The sequence below is a fragment of the Podarcis bocagei genome, assembly GCF_964188305.1.
Source record: "Podarcis bocagei genome assembly, chromosome: 5".
NCBI classification, from domain to species: Eukaryota; Metazoa; Chordata; class Lepidosauria; order Squamata; family Lacertidae; genus Podarcis; species Podarcis bocagei.
The window spans coordinates 1,507,693-1,529,245 of NC_138129.1; the positions used below are offsets into that span (position 1 = coordinate 1,507,693).

The 21,553-nt window shown below is 50.8% G+C and overlaps 1 protein-coding gene across 1 annotated transcript in view; it reads left to right on the forward strand.

Moving 5' to 3' along the window:
• The first annotated feature begins 3,488 nt into the window (after positions 1 to 3,488).
• Positions 3,489 to 21,553, forward strand: part of LOC308588345 (nigwaprin-a-like) — a 29,209-nt gene continuing 11,144 nt past the window's right edge. Inside the window, exon 1 of the mRNA XM_081196824.1 lies at positions 3,489 to 3,568. The gene's annotated coding sequence lies outside the window, so the exon portion shown is untranslated. The remainder of the gene's footprint in view (positions 3,569 to 21,553) is intronic.

Genomic DNA, 21,553 nt, shown 5'->3' on the forward strand with positions numbered 1-21,553 from the left:
GCGAGGCAAAGGTTGGCAGCGGGAGCAGAGGCAGGAGATGGCGGGTTTGGTTGCTGGCAATGGCTGCCCGAAGCTACGGTTCCGGATAGAATTCCTTAGAGGAGCCCTCATTGAAGGAGTCATCCTCATCCTGGCGAGTCGAGGCGCCGAGAAGAAAGGGAAAGGTTGGCGGCGGGAGATCGTCGGTTTGGTTGCTAGCAAAGCCCCACAGCAACTGTTCCAGAGATAATTCATCATGGGCGTCATCATCGAAGGAGTCATCATCAACCTGGCATTTTTCCGGCTGCAAGGGCTCTAAAGGCAAGACATCAGACCAAGAGTTAGGGTTCTCCTCACCAGCCTCGTAACTAGTCTTGGCCTCCCCCTCCTTCTCCCCTGCAGAATTGTGGGAATTGTTCTGTTTGGGTGTGCATTTTTGGATGTTTCATTGATTGTTTGTGGCTAATTTTGTTATGTTGCTGCCATGTTGTTTCTTCCGTGTTGTAAGCTGCCTTGAGGATAGTTTGAAGAAGAAGAAGAGGAGTTTGGATTTGGTATCCCGCCTTTCACTCCCTTTATGGAGTCTCAAAGCGCCTAACATTCTCCTTCCCTTTCTCCCCCACAACAAACACTCTGTGAGGTGAGTGGGGCTGAGAGACTTCACAGAAGTGTGACTGGCCCAAGGTCACCCAGCAGCTGCAGGTGGAGGAGCGGAGACGCGAACCCGGTTCCCCAGATTACGAGCCCACCGCTCTGAACCACTACACCACACTGGCTCACACAGTTTGAACTGTGGAAAGGTGTCATAGAAATAAAATTATGCATGCATGCCTGTGAGAGGGAAGCTGGGATTCCTAGGATGTTGAACATAGAATCATAGAATCATAGAATCATAGAATCATAGAGTTGGAAGAGACCACAAGGGCCATCGAGTCCAACCCCCTGCCAAGCAGGAAACACCATCAGAGCACTCCTGACATATGGTTGTCAAGCCTCTGCTTAAAGACCTCCAAAGTAGGAGACTCCACCACACTCCTTGGCAGCAAATTCCACTGTCAAACAGCTCTTACTGTCAGGAAGTTCTTCCTAATGTTTAGGTGGAATCTTCTTTCTTGTAGTTTGGATCCATTGCTCCGTGTCCGCTTCTCTGGAGCAGCAGAAAACAACCTTTCTCCCTCCTCTATGTGACATCCTTTTATATATTTGAACATGGCTATCATATCACCCCTTAACCTCCTCTTCTCCAGGCTAAACATGCCCAGCTCCCTTAGCCGTTCCTCATAAGGCATCGTTTCCAGGCCTTTGACCATTTTGGTTGCCCTCCTCTGGACACGTTCCAGTTTGTCAGTGTCCTTCTTGAATTGTGGTGCCCAGAACTGGACACAGTACTCCAGGTGTGGTCTGACCAGAGCAGAATACAGTGGCACTATTACTTCCCTTGATCTAGATGCTATACTCCTATTGATGCAGCCCAGAATTGCATTGGCTTTTTTAGCTGCCCGGTCACACTGTTGGCTCATGTCAAGTTTGTGGTCAACCAAGACTCCTAGATCCTTTTCACATGTACTGCTCTCAAGCCAGGTGTCCCCCATCTTGTATTTGTGCCTCTCATTTTTTTTGCCCAAGTGCAATACTTTACATTTCTCCCTGTTAAAATTCATCTTGTTTGTTTTTGCCCAGTTCTCTAATCTGTCAAGGTCGTTTTGGAGAGCCTGCTGGATCAAGCTCATAGCTGTCAACGTTTCCCTTTTTTAAGGGAAATTCCCTTACTCCGAATAGGATTCCTCGCAAGAAACGGGAAAAGCGGACAGCTATGATGAAGCTATCAACCTCTCTGCTCCAACTTCTTGCTCCCACGGTGGCCAACCAGCTGCTCCAAAGGGAAACCTGCAAGGCCCTGATCCGAGCATGAAAACAACTCTCCCCACCTCCTTTGGTTCATAGCAAGTGGTATTGAGAAGCAGGGCTGCCTCCATTAGAACAGGCAGAGAACAGCCATTGCAGCTGCCTGCTGTTGATAGCCTTCTTTTCCTCCCTGATTTTATCATGTTCAAGCTGTCTTGCTTGGTGGCCACCTCTGCCTCTTGCTGGAGTGAGTTCCATAGTTTAACAGGGTTCAAGTTTCCCGGGAGCAGGGCTGGGAGGCAACACTGTGCTCAGGGGCCAACTGAGAGTGAGGAGGCGGCAAGTCTCGGGCTCCCCGTTCAGTGCACAGGGAGCCCGCTGGGCTTTGAGGGGCTGGTGGTGGGAGGGACACAGAGCTGCCTTCGCGCCCCCCCTCCAGCTCCCAAGAAGGCGATGCAGGGCTGAGCCACTCACCGTCAGCACGTGCAAGAATAATCACTGGATTATTCCCAGACAGAAGCCAGAACTTCTGGTTGACATCATCATTCTTGTTTCGGAGTGCGAAGAGTTTAAATCCTTGTAAGATCTCTACAGGCATATCACGGTAGACATCATGAGTCCTGTTTCGGAGTGGGGGGAGGAAAGTGTTGAGGTGGGCAGTACTCAGCTCCTCCCAACTTAAACCCATCACTGTTGCCTGATCAAAGCCAGGTCACCCCACTGGGAGCAGCTGTGGTTTTCCCCAAGTAAAATTAGGTGCCCATAGGCACCATGTTCACCCCAGCTGCTTGCCCACCGTCCCACCCTCTCCGTCCCTCCCACCCCTCCCACTTTGCCACTGCCCCCACCGCTGTCGCTTCCCACGGCTGCAGGCACAGCCTCGCGGAGGTGCTTTGACGCGACCCTTTGACCATCGCCAAGTGAGAGCTGGACCATCAAGAAGGCTGATCGCCGAAGAATGGATGCATTTGAATTCTGGTGCTGGAGGAGACTCTTGAGAGTCGCATGGGCTGCAAGAAGACCAAACCTCTCCATTCTGAAGGAAATCAGCCCTGAGTGCTCACTGGAAGGACAGATCCTGAAGCTGAGGCTCCAAGACTTTGGCCAACTCCGGAGAAGAGAAGACTCCCTGGAAAAGACCATGATGTTGGGAAAGATGGAGGGCACAAAGAGAAGGGAGTGGAAGGCAGTGGAAGACAGGAGTGCCTGGCTGCTCTGGTCCAGGGGGTCACAAAGAGTCGGACACGACTAAACGACTCAGCAACAACAACAAAGCGCCTTCCTGGAATTTGCCCAGTGACAGGCAGCCAAAGCAGTGCCTTCAGCCCGGCAGCGGAGGAAGCGGCAAAGGTGCGGGGATGGGGGGGGAGGGAGCGGGGACCAGGCAAGCGAGGTGGCAGTAAGGCGCACCGGCCTGCACCATCTCAGAAAAAGCACTGGCTGTGGGGACGTGGTTTCTGTGACAAGGCCCTGGCTCCCCCAACAAGGCACGCTGTGCGTTTTCTGACCTCCACATTCAAGCTTGGGGATTTTCAACCCTCCCCCTTGCACTGTTCCTCCTGGGCCAGTTTCTCCCCATAATTGCCTGCTTGCTTATTGGAAGTGATTCTGGTCTGCCCCTCAGGCAACAGTCTGAAAGGTAAAGAATAAAGCGCAGACATGGAGACAAACACAGCTCCAAAGGAAACCTCCAGCAGCAGCAACAACAGAAACCCAGGTGGAAGAGGGGATGGAGTGGAACCAGGTAAGTGCAGGAGAGGCGGCTTGTGGGGCAACAACAGATCATCCTCTGTTTGGGGCTCTGGGTAGGAGGGCCGCCTCTGAGATGGGCTGATGTGTGGGGAGCGGATGGGAGGGAGAATCTCGGATCTAAGGAAGGGGTCAGCAACCTGTGGTCCACAGGGGTCGTTTAACCGGCCCCTGAGCCACCCCTGAACTGAGCTGCTTGTTTGGCGAGTCCCCACGCACTGTAATAAACCAGCGCAGCACGGTGTGGGGAATTGCTGCTGTGGTGCTGAAAATTGTGCCTATGCATGCGCAGACACCGGAAATCATGCATGCGTGCGCTCACACTCGCTGACAATCTGGCCCACAGAGAGATCTCCGCTGGAGTGAACAACCCAGGCGAGGCAAACCTTGCTGACCTCTCCTCTAAGGTGCCCCAGCCTGGATGCTTGGGGGGCGGGGGAAGCCAAAGTTCTGCTTTGTATCATTGCAGGAAGGGACTGCAAAAGACGACCCCCGCTTTCTGGTTTGTGAACTCTCTAGGTCTAACGCACCCTGTTCGAGAGCCCCAGAGAGAGCCCAGCTGTCCTAAGAAGCTTGCAAAGAGGGTCCTGTCAAGGCTATCGGCATAGAACGTGGGGCGGCAAGCTAAGGCCCGGGGGCCGAATCTGGCCCAACTGCCTTCTGGATCCAGCCCGCGGACGGTCCAGGAATCGCTGTGGTGATCGGCGTGGGGATTCTGATCATTCGGGCTTCGTCATTTCCCCCCATCCACACTGCCACAGCGGCGGCTCCTCCCTCCCTCCTCCTGGCTTCTCCCTACCCTGGCTAGAGGAGGAAGGGGCCTGGGCTTTGTTGAGCCGCGGATGGCTGAGTGCCATTTTACACAGCCCTTCTCTGGACCCAGCCCCTTTGCGCCACTCATTGTCCATCCGCAGCCACCGCCGCCCGCCCCTGTCACTCGCAAGGCAGAGGTAAGCAGCCACCGGGGCTCGTCCGGTGCTGTGGAGAAGGGAGGGGAGAGTTGGTGGGGTGGTGGTGGTTTTCTTCGAAAGATAGTCCAGCCCCACAAGATAAAAATTGTTGGAAGTGTAAGGAGAAGGAGGGGAATTTCCTCCATATGTGGTGGACATGTCCTAGCCTCACCTGTCCTTTACAGAGCCAGCTTCCTCCACCTTCGCCTCCTCATTGGCTTGTCGAATCTGCTGCCGTACCCCCTGCTGCAAGCGTCCTGCAAAGCCGTTGGCTCCATTGCCTGCAAGGAGGAATCCAGTCCAGGGTGAGGGTCGCGCTCTCCAGCCCCCTGCCCACGCCTCCCTTCCTCCTCCACCGAGGCGTAGCCACAAATCAAGTAAATAAATAAATAAAAATACTCAGCAAACTGACCAAACAAGTCGCAGGTAGCTCGGTTCTGCCCCCCTAACAAAAGTCCTGGCCCCCCCCCGAAATCCTGGCCATGCCCATACCTCTATGATGCTCCACACCTCTATGATGGCATCCCGCTCCTCTTTGATGGGCACCTAGCCCAGCACCCTCATGATGTGCCCAACTGCTTGGTGCTGATGTCTTCACTACCATCAGCATCAAATCATAATCATAATCATAATCACAATCATTTATTACTTATACCCTGCCCATCTGGCTGGGTTTCCCCAGCCACTCTGGGCTCCTTCCAACAGGAGATTAAAAATACATTAAAACATCAGTCATTAAAAGCTTCCTTCAGAGGTCCTTCCACCACCAACTGCAGCACCCTCCACCTTCCTTTGCTCAGAGATGGGTTGAGATTTGCAGGGGCTAGTTTGGTTTTCGCCGGAGCCCTGAGGTCCACCAGCTGGAGCCAGCTGCACAGCAGCAGCTCAGGGCAGGGTTGTCTACTTAGAATCCCGTCCGTGAAGAAGGCAGGGCATAAATACCCTAAACTGACTCCCCCCGACTCCATGCCTTCCTGAGTCCTTGCCCCTCCAAGCAATCCCCAAACTTACATAGTATGGATGGCAGCAGAGCCCAGAGGATGAGCGAGGGACCCATTGCGAAGAAGAAGGAGAACCTGGTGGACCTCACGCTGGAAGGCAGCTCTGAATGGTGCTCAAGGCTCAGATCGGCAGCCATATATCCTCCTCCCTCCTCCCTCTCCCCCGCCTCTCCTGGGTTGGGCTGGGACAGAAGCCAAGCGGATTTGAGTGTGTGGGTCCAGCTGGCTCCTGGTCCAGATAATTACCCCGTGATAATCAATCAAAAATAACACAAGAGGCACCTGCTGGATCTAGCCAATGGTCCAGCATCCTCTTCTCAAAGTGGCCAACCAGGATCTGGGCAGAAGAGCAATACCCTCCCCTGCTGTGTTTTCCAGCCCCTGGTTTCTGAAACGTTGCTGCCTCCAACTGTGGAGACAAAACATACATGTTGCGCCTGGTAGCCATTGGTCCAGCAACAGGAACCAGTAAGCAGCCCGTATAGAATCACAGAACCATGGAATGGTAGAGTTGGACGTGGTCCAAGGGTCATCTAATCCATGCAAGAACCTCGGTTTAGGCATCCATGACAGATGACCATTTGGCCTCCACTTAAAAATTGCCAGCAAAGGAGAGTCCACCACAGTGGGAGTCTGTTCCACTGTCAAACAGTTTTTACTGTCAGAAAGTTCTTCTGGAGAAAGTTTCCTCCTGGAGCAGGAGAAAAGAAGCTTCCTCCATCTTCCATGTGAACAGCCTTTAAGATATTTGAAGATGGCCATCATATCTCCTCTCTGTCTCCTCTTTTTCAAACTAAACATACCCAGCTCCTTCAACCGTTCCTCATCACGCTTGGTTTCCAGACCAGTGATTGTCTTGGTTGGCCTCCTCTGTACCCATTCCAGCTTGTCAACATCCTTCTTAAATTGTTGTGTCCAGAATTGGACACAGTATTCCAGGTGTGGTCTGACCAAGGCAGAAGAGAGCGGGACTATGACTTCTTCCCATGATCTGGACTCTAGACTTCTGTTGATGCAGCCTTTGAATAGCATTAGCTTTTTTTTGCTGCTGCGTCACATGGTGGACCAAGATCCCAAGATCCTTTTCACAAGTACTGCTAGTAAGGAAGGTGTCCCCCATCCTATCTTTGCACATCTGGTTCTTCCTGCCTAAGAGCAGAACCTGACATTTCTGCCTATTGAAATGCATTCTGTCAGCTTGCACCCAGTTCTCCAATCTGTTAAGGCAATATTGAATTCTGATTCTGTCTTCTGCAGCATTAGCTACCCCTCCCAGTTTGTTGTCATCTGCAAATTGGATGAGCATCTCCTCAATTCCTTCATCCAAGTCATTTATAAAGACGTTTAAACAACAACGGGCCCAGGACAGAACCCTGCAGCTTCTCACTTTTTCCAGGATGACGAGAAACCATTAATGAGTACTCTTTGGGTTCAGACACTTAAAAATTAAAATCTATTATGTACCTTGATGGGCCAGCCTGGACTGGATGGATAGATTTAAGACTTCAGGACTGTACAAAGAACGCCAATCCATGTTTTAGTTCTTGAATGGCCTTTCTGAGCAAACTCAGGGAATGTACTCAGGGAAAAGCTTTCTCCAGTTTCAAAGCAAGAAAAATGGCTGGCTTGTTGAATTGAAAGAGAAGGAAGAGGGGGATGGGGTGAAAAAAGTAGGGCCATTAAGAGTGTGTGTGTTTTCTTTAAAAACAAAAAAAGAAAAAAGAAAAGAAAAATAACTCTAGCAATAACAGTAAGGTGAAGTAAGAAGTAAAAAATAGTGATGATAATGATGGGAGGGCAGGGGAAGGGAAACAATGATAGATTTCCCCCCCATCATCATCATCATCATCATCATCATCATCATCATGAGGAAGTCAGGGCTGAAGTGGTGGTCCCAGGAAGTGGCCTGTGTTGGTTCAGGAATCCTTCATAATTCATGAGAGTTTAAATACTAATAATAAAGTTAAGAAAAGAGAAGTTTTGGGAAGACCCACCCAGTGCCCGTCTTCTCCTGGGGTGACACCGTTGGCGTGGCTCCCAGTTGGGCCTCTGCCCGCCTCCCTTGTGCCCATCGCCAGATGCGACAGTTAGATGTTGTGATGACCAGAGATCTTGATAGCCAAGTGGAATTTGCCTTGCAGTTTCAGATGCGGATGTTGCTGTTTTATCTGATGAATCTGATGAATACCTTTCAACTAAGTTGGCAGCAATCTGGGTGCTTTGTTGCCAGAATCAGGCCATCAGCCATCATTGTCTAACTGAATTAGTGCATCGTCCCAACTTTTCAAGCTGAAGGCATTGGTGCGTGTGAGATGCAAGTCAAGGCCCGAATGCGGAGAGGGGGAAATGTCATGCGGGTGTCATGTTGTGGCCGAGGGTGGGGTGTGGCACGTCGGACATTCAAACCGTGCCACCTACGTTGCGCTTGCAATCTTGGCTACATGCGGCAGGAGTGCAGGGAGTGGGAAAGGTGATGTGCTGGTCCAGGGGGAGGTTACCGTGGGGCGAGGTCCAGGACCTGAGTCAAGGGTCGGCAGACAGTCATCCACGGGTGAAGCGGGGTCTACAGCGAGGAGCCGGGCAAGGACAGGAACTCTGGGGGAACAGGACTGGGTGCTGGCCAAAACAGCTCTTCAACGATGTTGCTCCTGCAACCTGGGACCGGGCTGACTGGCCTTTATCTTCTCTGAGGCCAGGGGCAGTCCCGGCCCCCAGGTGACCCACCTCTCCTGGCCTTAAGGCGAGCACTCCTCCTGGGAGAAACCAGTTTCCTCCGCCTCCACCAGGAGAGGCCGGTGGGTTACTGGACACAGGGAGAGACTCACTTTCCCCTGACAGGGCTGGGAGAGGCGCACCTGTAGGCAATGTGTCCTCAATCGCCTCCGGAGCCAGAGTGGATTCACCTGGTGCCTGCTCCTGAGGATCAGGCACAGGTGCAGGTGCTTCAGAAGGCGGGCCCTGGAGGCGGGGATTCCTGTGCAGGCTGGGATTCCTCCGGTTCAGCCTCTGAATCGGATTCCCAGGCCATCACAGGTGATGTTGGGGTGGGTGCCTGGAGCAGGTCCGGAATAAGTCACAGTGTCCGTGAATTTAACTCTTTATTCAAAGAAGCAAACGACTCAGAAGGCCAGGCCTAGGGAGCACATCTTCCCAATACAGTCATACCTCAGGTTACAGCCACTTCAGGTTGCGCTTTTTCAGGTTACGGACCGCCGAAACCCAGAAGTACTGGAATGGGTTAATTCTGGGTTTTGGCGGTGGCGCATGTGCAGAAGTGCTAAATCGTGCTTTGCGCATGCGCAGAAGAGCTGAATCGCAACCCGCACATGCACAGACGTGCAGACGAGGGTTGTGAACGCTGCGGGTTGTGAAGGTGCATCCCGCACGGATCACGTTCTCAACCTGAGCATCCACAGTAGGCCTTGCCCCAATGAGGAGGTTCTGAGGACTGAAGGTCCTCAACTTCCTATAGTTGCCTAAGCATAGCTGTCAACGTTTCCTCTTTTTAAGGAAAATTCCCTTATTCCAAATAGGATTCCTTGCAAGAAAAGGGAAAAGCTGACAGCTATGTGTCTAAGCTTGAATGTGGAGATCAGAAAACGCACAGCGCGCCTTGCTGGGGGAGCCAGGGCCTTGTCACAGAAACCACGTCCCCACAGCCAGAGCTTTCTCTGAGACAGTGCGTGCCAGTGCGCCTTACCGCCACCTCGCTTGCCTGGCCCCCGCTCCCTCCCCCCCACCCCCGCACCTTTGCCGCTTCCTCCGCTGCCGGGCTGAAGGCACCGCTTTGGCTGCCTGTCACCGGGCAACTTCCAGGAAGGAGCTTTGTTGTTGTTTAGTCATTTAGTCATGTCCGACTCTTCGTGACCCCCTGGACCAGAGCACGCCAGGCCCTCCTGTCTTCCACTGCCTCCCGCAGTTTGGTCAGACTCATGTTTGTAGCTTCAAGAACACTGTCCCACCATCTCACCCTCTGTCATCCCCTTCTCCTTGTGCCCTCCATCTTTCCCAACATCAGGGTCTTTTCCAGGGAGTCTTCTCTTCTCATGAGGTGGCCAAAGTCTTGGAGCCTCAGCTTCAGGATCTGTGGGGTGAGCACTCAGGGCTGATTTCCTTCAGAATGGAGAGGTTTGATCTTCTTGCAGTCCATGGGATTCTCAAGAGTCTCCTCCAGCACCAGAATTCAAAAGCACCCATTCTTTGGCGATCAGCCTTCTTTATGGTCCAGCTCTCACTTCCATACATGACAGTCCTTCTGGATGCCTGCATTTCATGCTTTCTGTAAGGCTTCACATCAACTTGGTAGAATAGAGTGGTACTTTTACTTCCCTTGATCTGGACACTCTACTTCTATTGATGTAGCCTAGAATAGCATTGGCTTTTTTTGCTGCTGCGCCACACTGTGGACTCATGCTAAGCTTGTGGTCCACCAAGACCACTGGATCCTTTTCACATGTACTGCTTGCAAGTCAGGTATCCCCCATCTTATATTCATGCATCTGTTTCTTCTTGCCTAACTGCAGAACCTGGCACTGGTCCCTATTGAAATTCCTTTGGGCCCCGTTCTCTAATCTGATTGAATCTTATTGCAGCCGGGAGAAAGGAAATCTTTTCTAAGCTGCAGCAGCAGACTTCTAGTGTCCTGATAAGGGGAAGTCATAGTCTTGCTCTGTTCTGCCTTGGGGATTCCTTCCCCTGGCTCTCTACCTTTTAACCAAAAAGCACTTCTAACGTCTTTCAACCCCTATCAAGTTTAGAAGACTCTCCCACTGCTTGTGGGCAGGGTTTTCCGTGAACTTTGCCTTAGGAGATTCGGATTCATGTCTCATCTTGAAAGTCCAACCGGGGAAATAGCTAAGCAAATTTCCACTATGATCAGCACAACAGCTCGCCTTCTGATGATTTAGCTGGGCAATACTTTCTTTTCTTTTCAACATCATGACATATCAGCAGAGAGATGGGGATAGCTCAGTCGGTAGAGCATGTGACCCATGTTGGGCAAAATATTCCTGGGCTGCAAGGGGTTGGACTCCAGGGGCGCCGACTTATAAAAAATATTGGGGGGGCCCATACCGGGGTCCTGCCGCTGGTTCGCTCGGGTAGCCGGGAGAACGCAGTTCGAGGTGGCGGTGTTGGGGAGAGACTCTCGCTCAGGGCGCCACTAGACTTGGCGGCCGGCGGCCTATCTGGGGGGTTTTGGAGCGTATTTCGGCGGAGCGATTGGGGAGGAGGGGGCTTGTTGCCGGATTCTTCAGCTGAGCCGGAGATCCGCTGCTGGGGGTCCCTGGGCCGAGTTGTGAGCACGGCCTGCTGAAGGGAGATCCAGCCGATTGCGCGACGGGGATGGCCGGGGCTCTCCGGCTAGGGCGCGCGGCTGGCTGGCTGGCGAGGGAGCAGGTGGGGAGGAGGCGGGGGTCCTCACTCTCTTAGGAAACGCACCCGCGCGCCCGATTGCCACGAAGTCCGAAGGGTGCGTGTGTGGAATTAAAAAGCAAAAACGAGATACGGGCAGGGCAGGCAAAGAGTTTTCTGCAAGAGGATGGAGGGCAGGTTGAAGAGAAAATCACTCAGGATGAGACAGTCAAATCAGCCATGATAAAATGGGCTCAGGATATTGGGTATAACATCATGTTTGAGGACTGGGAAAGGTTATGGACCACCGGAATGAAATTCACGGCATGTAATGCCTTGAAGGAAAATATTATGAAAATGATTTATAGGTGGTACATGACCCCAGTCAAGCTTGCAAAAATATATCACCTGTCTGATAATAAATGTTGGAAATGTAAGGAGGCTGAAGGGACATTCTTTCACCTCTGGTGGACTTGTCCAAAAGTGAAGACCTTCTGGGAAATGATCTATAATGAGTTAAAAAAGGTATTTAAGTATACCTTTCCCAAGAAACCAGAGGCCTTCCTCTTGGGCATTGTTGGCCAGAAAGTGTTAAAGAAGGATAGAACTTTCTTTATGTATGCAACTACAGCAGCAAGAATACTTATCGCAAAATATTGGAAGACACAAGATTTGCCCACACTGGAAGAGTGGCAGACGCAATTGATGGACTATATGGAACTGGCTGAAATGACTGGCAGAATCCGAGATTTGGGAGAAGAAACAACGGAAGAGGACTGGAAAAAATTTAAGGACTATTTACAAAAACAATATAAGTTGTATGAATGTTAAAAATTTACACGATTCGGAAACTATAGCTTCAGCAATTAGATTTGGGAAACAGGAAATTATATTTTAAGTAAGAAAAGGTCAAAATCTAAGGTAATACTATGTTTAATTTAAGATATAAGTAACTGATGAAAAGTATGTTAAATTTAGAGGTATAGTATTTGAAAAGTACGAAACAAGGTAATAATTTGCTGATATCTTTATTATAAAGAATGCAGGGTAAGGGAGATGCGAGGAAGTCCAGTTAGTTATATAAAAAATGTGTTGAATGGTTGGTTTTCTTTTCTTCTTTTTCTTTTTTCTTTTTCTTGTTCTTTTACTTTTTTCTTCAGTGTATGTTTCTAACTTTGTATTTGAAAACTTAATAAAATATTTATATATATAAAAAAAGAGAGAAAATCCTTTCGCTTTTCTGGGGCGCAGGGAAGTCTCAGAGCCGGAGGTTGGGGAAGGGACCCCCTTTGCTCTGCCCTCTTCTCCCGTCTTAGATTCGCATGGGGGTCCCCGCCCGAGCTTGCCTGGCCACCGGGCCACACAAGGGCCGCGCTCTACGCGGCACACCTTGCTAGCCGCGCAGCTGTCCTCCGCGGCTGCGGAGCGGCCCTGCGCCGGTGCCCAGCCCCTCTGGGCGCCCGCTGCGCTGCCAATGACAAGCGGGCGACGTCGCGGGCGGGGAAGGCGTCGCTTTCTTTCCCGATCCTGCATCCTCCCAGTCTTCCAGCCCTTTTTTGGGTTGGAAGCTCGTCTCGTTCGCCCTTCTCCTTTCTTCACCCTGCGCGCAATTTTCCACCCTCGTCTCCCTCCTCATTTCTCCTTTCTTCCTTCCTTCCTTCCTGACTGACTGACGGGCTTGGGCTCGGGCTCGGGCTCGGGCTCGGGCTCCGGGTCGGGCTCGGGCTCGGGCTCGGGCTCGGGCAGGCACAGCGTCGGCGGTGTTGGCGATCGGCGGCGCGGGGGGATGGCCCTCCCGGGGGAGCCGGCGCTGCTCAATGGGGTTGCCAAGGAGACAGGCCGGCCGCCCCCCTCCCCCGGCCCGGCGCCCCCCGCCGCGCCGGTGCCCGTTATCGAGCTGGTGCGCGCCGGGCGCCCTATAAAAGCCGCGGACGCGCCCACCGCCGCCCGAGATTATTGGGGGGGCTGAGCCCCCCCAAACGAATTTTTGAGGGGGCTCGGGCCCCCTCAAGCCCCATGGAGTCGGCGCCTATGTTGGACTCCATGATCCTTGTGGCCCCTTCCAACTCTACAGTTCTAGAATTTATCTTGGCTGCTTCTTCTGAGATTCATGGTCCAGCCCAAGCCGAGGAGCATCAAGGCTTTGCTGAACTGCTTAGCTGGTGGGTGGAAGAGACCTCCTGCCCCCCAGCTGAACAGCTCTGATGCCTCAGAAGGCCCCCTGGCCCCCAGCAGAGGGAGCCTCCATGCTTCTCTGGCTTGTACATGAGCAGGAAGAGCATCAGAGCGCCATATAGCTGGGGGGCGGGGAGCACTTTAACTGAGTCCGGGTTCAGTAAAACTGCTTAGCTGGGGCACAGGCAGCCGTGTGCTCCTCAGTGTGCCGGTGTCTGTTGGCATCGGTCGCTGTGATGTTCGGGCTGAAGAAAGCTAACGAAGCTCCTGAACGAAGGAGCAGGAGGGAGAGAACATGCCAGTCAGGCATGTGTCTCTACCAGGGTCCTATTTGAGTGTAGGATGAGCTCCTGACAGTCCTAACTGTCCCAGTATCAATTGCATTTAACCTTTGGAGAGAATGCATCCATGAATGATTCCCTGCATTTTGTCACTCTCCTGCCTCCCTCCTAGGCTGTATTGCACATCTCCTGTCTGAGCTTGAAAGCGGTGCAAATGGTCAGCCAGAATGTTTTGCTATGTCTGCTTTGAGTTAGCACCGGGGTGTTAATCCAGCACCTCTGCTGGAAGCTCTTTGACACGTTTTGCAAACAGGGAAGTAAAATATGGGATTGGAATGTCAATAGTTGAGACCAAATCAACCCCAAGGAAGTTGATACCACGACGGAGCTATGTACTGTATATTTCGCCCTATAGGGCACACTGGCCCATAGGGCGCACCTGGTTTTTTTTTGGGGGGGGGGAATGAATAAAAAAAATATATCCCCCCCAGCCCCCAGAACAGGCTGCTGCCCGCAAGCCTTGCGAGCCTGCGGGAACTCCCGCCGGACTTGCAAGGCTTGCGGATAGCTTCCTGGAGCCTGGAGAGTGAGATGGCTCGGTGCACACTGACCCCTCTCGCTCTCCAGGCTTCAGCGAAAGCCTGCATTTGCCCCATAGGATGCGCACACATTTCCCCTTCATTTTTGGAGGGGAAAAAGTGCGTCGTTGAGGAGATTTCACCCCTCCCATACCCAAGAATCTCCTGATCATCTCCTGATGGTCTCTGCTGACTCTCCAGAGAGAAGGAGGCGTGTCCTGCCTATCTACTTATTCTGCCCAGCAACATATCTCTGTGTGAGAGAGAGTCAGTCAGTCAGTGTATCGGAGAAAGTGAGAGTGTTGGAGATCCTAGAGATAAGATTGCTGCTAAGAGCAGCTGCAGACTCTCAGTGTAGCATTGATTTATGCTTAGAATATTCAGCTCTGTATATAGTTTTGTATCATAGTTGTAGTTACAGAATAAAAGGAAGATATTCTACAGAGCTGCTCTCCGAGTGGTTTATACTCTGCAAAACTCTGCAAAACTCTGCTGCGCAACGACTGTATTATTGAGACAGTGAATCCGGTGCTCTCAGCTCTAAGCTGTGAGTCCACAGCACTGTGACCTGTTCCTGTGGGAAAAGGAGGTCTCTGGCGGTGCTACCCAGCTCGCCTAGCCCAGTCGGGGTTGAGGTGCATGAGTCCAGTTGGTGCACTGGCTCTAGGGCGATGCTGACAGTCGTATAGGGCGAAAAATACGGTATGTTGACATCCCATGACCTGCAACCTTTCTTGATGGATATAGTAGGATGTTTTCATGTTTCATGACTACTTGTGTGCTGTGTAGAAGTACACTGTATAAGCTTTGTTCTGATGTGCCTCATGGTAGACATTTCCTTGACTTGGCAGGGCGGGGCCTCGGCGCCTCATCTTCCTCCCCATGTTTGGTGCTGGAGGGGGAAATAAGGAACATTCCAGGATCAAATCCGAAGCTGGGATGGTTTTTGTAATTCTGGGCCTGTCCCCAGAAAATCAGGACACTTGGGTGGGGCTGGATCTGGGACAGGACCGGAAGGCAGGAGAAGACTTGAAGGTGGGGCATCACGTGACCAGGTGTCTGATAAGGTATGTTGTAAACAAAATCTGCCCTTTTCCCTTATGGGGTATCCAAGAGCCTAAATAGAGTCCTTACGTGGGTTCCCTATTGGTAGGAGAAAATAACAGAGGCCAACCAGAGAATATTGAGAAGCAAAGCAGCTTGTAAGCCTGATCTTTATTGATCTGTTGCAACAGGGTGCTCCCCTCACACGCAGGAAAGGAGGAGGACCCAGAACCCAGGTGTGCCCGCCCTTATATAGACATTTTAAATTGCCCACCTTGGAGTCCAAGACCACCCCCAGAAACATCATACATACGTCACAGAAGGGGTGTAACCCAAGACCACCCCCCACAAACATCATACCTACATCACAGAAAAGGTGGTCTACAACATAAATTTGAATGTTGTTGCTTTTCCTGTCTGTCAGGTTATCTGATAATGCCTTACCTGATTGCCTTTCCTGGCAGTCTGGCCATTTCTTTGAGATGGTGATTTTCCAATTCCTGAGACAACAGGAAGGCTCCCTGACTCCCTCCCTCCTTGCAGGGAAAACATTTAGTCAGTTTGGGAGTCAAAATGGTTTCAAGTCGGTCTTCCTGTGCTGATCTATGTCAGTGCTTAGTTGGTACATTTCATAGAAATCCTGACATATGGATGTCAAGCCTCTGCTTAAAGACCTCCAAAGAAGGAGACTCCACCACACTCCTTGGCAGCAAATTCCACTGTCAAACAGCTCTTACTGTCAGGAAGTTCTTCCTAATGTTTATGTTTATGAAATATATATATCCTTAAATTTTATTATTACAGGTAGAGAGAGAGCAGCTGATTTTTTTGAGCCCAGAGGAAGGGAAAGAGGGGAGACGGGCACAGGCGAGAACAAAGAGAGGAGGAGGAGGAGGAATGAAAGGAAGAAAGATGCAGATGTGAAGCAAAGGATAGGTGTGGTAAACCGATTACCCATTCCCACCCCCCTTCAGAGTAATACCCCTCCCCACGCTCCCACTATATATAAGGGTCTGGTGACTTCTGTCTCAGTGTGTCTGAGGAAGTGGGCATGCAGACGAAAGCTCATACCAAGAACAAACTTAGTTGGTCTCTAAGGTGCTACTGGGAGGATTTTTTTTATTTCGCTAAGAAAACATGCTGTTTAAAAATGGATATACCGTGCTATATTAGAAGCAAGAAAAAGGTTGTTTTGATGAATTGGAAGAGCTGCAAAAAGATTCCATGGATTGATAATATGGACAGATTAGCTACATACGAACAAATTGCATGTCGACACAAATTAAGAATGGATAAATATGAGGAAATCTGGAAGGACTATTTAAGCGATAAGGCGGATAGTGGTGGGAAGTAGGGGGAAGAGAGAGAGGTGGGGAAATATTGTTAAAAAGGTGTAGTCATAGGTATATCAGTGTATTCAAATCTGAATTGTCAAATTGTGTTATTAGTGTCATTATGGCTTTTGCTGTATGTGTCTTTTGCGGTTGTTGTTTGTATTGAAAAAACGATTAAATAAATTGAAAAAGGAAGAAAAGAAAAGATGCTGTTTTACGAATACAAAAGTAGCCCCCTCTTTTCTGCGCCCTCCCCCTTAGAGCTGATGAGGGGGCTGGGTGCTCTGGTACGGAAGCCCTCCCCCAACCTCCGGCCCAAATGTTTTCTAGGCACCATTGTGCTGCTGAAAGGACAGGCTCTGGGCATCCGTGAGCCACGGGTGTTTTTCTCTGAAGGGTCTGACATCAGCGGCTACGTCTTGGTTTCTCCTGATTTGGAAGATGCGATCTCACATTCTAACTACTCCCAAACCCAAACAATGCCACTTTTAGCGTATCAATGGCTGTGTGATCCATTGCTTGGCATCCTGAACCTCCACTTCCCTCCACAAGATGTGGCAAGGAAACACCTAGAGGCAGACTTCTTTGGGAGCCAGAGGGGGCTGCAATCAGCTTCTCCCTCCCAGCAGGCTGAACCACCTTAGGCACCTTCCTCTGTGTTGCAAAAATCAGAAGTATTCATCATTTATGCCCATTAGAATTAATTCACCACGCTTAATTTGCTTTTGTACTCATTGCTTGTCCATTTCTCAAGGGCAGTCAGAGAGGGTCTGCAATGCAGGCTCCGTGTAAGCCCCCAAAATCAAGGAAGGAGCTCGCAGGACCGGCTAGCAGAACAGGGTTTGGCAGGCAGAGATGGCATTGCAGAAACGATAACGTGGCAAATTCTCCTTTGTTCAACACTGTATCTCTGGAATGAATGCCCTCTGAGGTATAAAATACTGTGATTTCCTTCTGTACCTTCACAGACTACCGACTTGGAAGTCAGGAGTCTGTTTCTCTCTCTTTTATTCAGCTGAATAAACCTGAGTTCTCCCTCTCAGAAGTTCTGACTCCCTTTCCTTTGGTTGGGGGGTGGGATCTGGAAAACGTACCTAGGGGAAGAGCAGCATAGATTTATGCAATATGTGCTCCGACATGGCCTAGATCTAGCACAAACAAACCTCAGGAAGGTGGCTGACTCCCCTTGCTTGGAGGTCTTTAAACAGGGGTGGGGGCATATGTTGGAGATTCCTGCATTGCAGGGGGTGAGAATAGACCCTGGGGGTGCCTCCAAGCCCTACAATTCTATGCTTCTAAGGTACTACTTAGTGAATACACATTCAGCTCAAGATTCTACCCACAACCCTCCTACACAAATACCTATTCCTGCTTCCCAACCCCTTTCCCCAAATTTCTCTTAGGGTGCACCCACACTTTGCCCCACACTTTATAGGCACAGGTCTGTATTATAAGAGTCAGTGTCTGAATGCTTCGCCACTCTTGAGCTGCTTTCCTTGCTTAAAACCCGCTCTTTAATGCTGAATTGTAACAAACAGCAATTTGGGTTTCCCGTGGATTGCTGTTTGCTCTGATACAGCGGTAAAGAGCGGGTTTTTGAAAGAAAAGTTCCAGGGTAAGGTGGGTGGGGAAAGAAGGGCTTGGACCCAGCACTTTAAAACATGGTCCTGTGCCCAGACACACAGCACAAAAGGTAGTCTGGATGAGACCTTAGTTTAAGGAACCTTAGCAGAGGGGCTGGAAGCTTCTCTGATGTCCCCATCTGTGTGTTTTTTTTTAAGGGGGTCCTCAGAAACCGTTGACGTTTCCAGTCCAGTGAGCCAGATATCTTCCAGAGGGCTTCCTCTCTCCCTGGACACCTTTCTCAATATCACCCACCCTAAACAGACTCCCCAATGCCAGGCATTCCCAGTTCTTAAAATTGTCGAATGGGAAGGGACCCCAAGGGTCACTCTAGCCCTTCACCCCTCCAAGCAACCCCCAAACATACATAGCAGACCTGCCCGCTCACACTGGGCAGGCATAGTTGGCAGCAGAGCCCAGAGGATGAGCGAGGGACCCATCACAAAGAAGAAGGAGAACCTGGTGGACCTCACGCTGGAAGGCAGCTCTGAATGGTGCTCAGGGCTGAGATTGGCAGCCATATATCCTCCCCCCTCCCTCCCCCTCCTCTCCTGAGTTGGGCTGGGACAGAAGCCAAGCGGATTTGAGTCTGTGGGTCCAGCTGGCTCCTGGTTCAGATAATTTCCCCATGACAGCCAATCAAAAAGAATTTAAGAAGCACCTGCTGGATCTAGCCAATGGCCGTCCAGTCCAGCGTCCTCTTCTCTAAGTGGCCAACTGGGATCTGGGCAGAAGAGCAATACTCTCCATTCTGAAGGAAATCAGCCCTGAGTGCTCACTGGAAGGACAGATCCTGAAGCTGAGGCTCTAAGACTTTGGCCACCTCATGAGAAGAGAAGACTCCCTGGAAAAGACCCTGATGTTGGGAAAGATGGAGGGCACAAGGAGAAGGGGACGACAGAGGACGACAGAGGACGAGATGGTTGGATAGTGTTCTCGAAGCTACGAACATGAGTTTGACCAAACTGCAGGAGGCAGTGGAAGACAGGAGTGCCTGGCGTGCTCTGGTCCCGGGGGGAACAAAGTGGCGGACACATCTAAACGACTAAACATTATTATTATTATTATTATTATTATTATTATTATTATTATTATTATTATTATTATTATTTAAGGCATGACTGCAGGGAGGGAGGGGTGACATCATGGGTTGTTCCGTGTGCTGATTGGCTGAGGGTGGGGTGTGGCACCTAGAACACCCAAACCTCTTCACATACCTTGTGCCTGTAATCTTGGCCATAGGGGTGGGACACCTGCAGCCCACCTAATGCTGCCCCTCCCTCATGTTGACTGGGTCCCGCATGGCAGTTTTTCTAAGATAGAACCAGGGAGGAAGAGAGCAGCTGAACAAATTTGCTCTTCTAACACAGTACGCTGTGTGGGCTACTTATTTAGACATTCATCAAAGTGCCCTTACCGAAAGGTCCGTGTGTGTCAACTTTGCATTTAAAAATCTTGCTCAAGCATTCTCTGTGTGCTAAGCTCAACTTCTGCTTATGTCACAAATTCCTAACTGCTTTCGCCACGATTGTGTATTAATCTTGCGGTTCTGTGTCCGCATAGTCTTGCGTTCCTCCTTGATTTCCTCTATATGTAATCAGAAAATGCTTTATATGCTATGTAAATACGTGCAGGGACGCGGGTGGCGCTGTGGTTAAATCCTCAGTGCCTAGGACTTGCCAATCGCATGGTCGGCGGTTCGAATCCCTGTGACGGGGTGAGCTCCCGTTGCTCGGTCCCAGCTCCTGCCCACCTAGCAGTTCAAAAGCGCCCCTAAGTGCAAGTAGATAAATAGGTACCGCTTTATAGCGGGAAGGTAAATGGTGTTTCCGTTTGCTGCACTGGTGCTGGCTCGCCAGAGCAGCTTTGTCACGCTGGCCACGTGATCCGGAAGTGTCTCCGGACAGCGCTGGCCCCCGGCCTCTTAAGTGAGATGGGTGCACAACCCTAGAGTCGGACACGACTGGCCCGTACGGGCAGGGGTACCTTTACCTTTAAATATGTGCATATTATTCTGGTCCTACAATAACTGCCGCAGATTGGGTCAATATCTTCATCAAACCAAGGTCTAGTTCCTGATCCTCCACCACCAGTCCAGACCCCATGAATTCCTGTATGACTGCTGGTCCTCTGAAGGTCAGGGAGAGGGGATTGGGGGCAGCAGCTGCATGGGTGACAAGGCCCATCTAAGGGGCTGGGCTTGTTTTGCAGTCTCCCCTCTTTTCCCCACCCCAGTTAGGCATTTAAAAGGAACATGTTGATAACAACGACAACAACAATTTATTTATTTATACCCCACCCATCTGGCTGGGTTTCCCCAGCCACTCTGGGCAGCTTCCAACAAAATATTAAAATATAATAATCCATCAAATATTAAAAGCTTCCCTAAACAGGGCAGCCTTCAGATGTCTTCTAAAAGTCTGGTAGTTGTTCTTCTCTTTAACATCTGTTGGGAGGGTGTTCCACAGGGTGAGCGCCACCACTGAGAAGGCCCTCTGCCTGGTTCCCTGTAACTGGGCTTCTCGCAGTGAGGGAACCGCCAGAAGGCCCTTGGTGCTGGACCTCAGCATCCGGGCAGAATGATGGGGGTGGAGACGCTCCTTCAGGTATACTGGGCCTTTGAGGCTGTTTAGGGCTTTAAAGGTCAGCACCAACACTTTGAACTGTTGTAATGATGAAGTTATGATGGCCACCAACTTGGATGGCTTTGGAAGAGGGTTAGACAAATTCAGGCTATCAAGGGCTACTGGTCACAAGGGCGATGCTCTGTTTCCACTCCTGGAGACAGCATGTCTCTAGATACCAGTTGCAGGAGACCACAAGTGGGGAGAGGGCTGCTGTTGTGCTCAGGTCCTGCTCCTGGGCTCCCCAAAATGGGCATCTGGTTTGGCTACTCTGAGGAGAAGATGCTGGACTAGATGGGCCACTGGCCTGATCTAGGGGCTCTTATGTTCTTCTGGGGCCTCCAGAGGCAGCCTATCCAGAGGTTCTTGGGGACACCTGACTGCTTTGAGAGCACCATGCTGGGCCAGATGGGTCACTGGTCTGATCCTGCTGCCAGGCTCATCTGACGCTTTCTCTTCTGTCCTAGGGTAACTTGGACTCCAGAGTGGATGAGCCCCTCCGTGAGACTCCTCACCTTGAACAGGCACCGCAGCCGACTTCTCTCTGGCTTCCTTGGGAGCAGAAGACTGTGCAGTGGCCTGAAACCCTAGGCTCACCCAATAAAAATGATATGAGTTTCCCATGAACCTTGGTCTCCACCATCAAGTTACTGGGGAGACAAAGGAGAGGTTACTGGTCTGCTGTGAATGTATAGCAGTGTGTAAACGGGATGGGCTGCTGGTCTCTGGGGAAACTGGTTCATCTGGAAGGACTTACCTTTGGAGAAGCCGTGCTGGTTCTGCTCCACCAAGCTTGTTCTTCTATAGGCTTGTTCATTCTATCTTTAATAATGCTCTAAAACACATGTTAAGGAAATTTCCCAGATTCCCCTGGCTCTTTAAAAAACAACAACCAAAAAACCATGACATGTCCAGTTAAGGTCCAGGGGCTGATCTTAGGGACACGTTACATATATATATACTTATGACTTCACATTTGCATTCTTTAAGTACTCCAGTGCCAGGATTTGACAGGGGA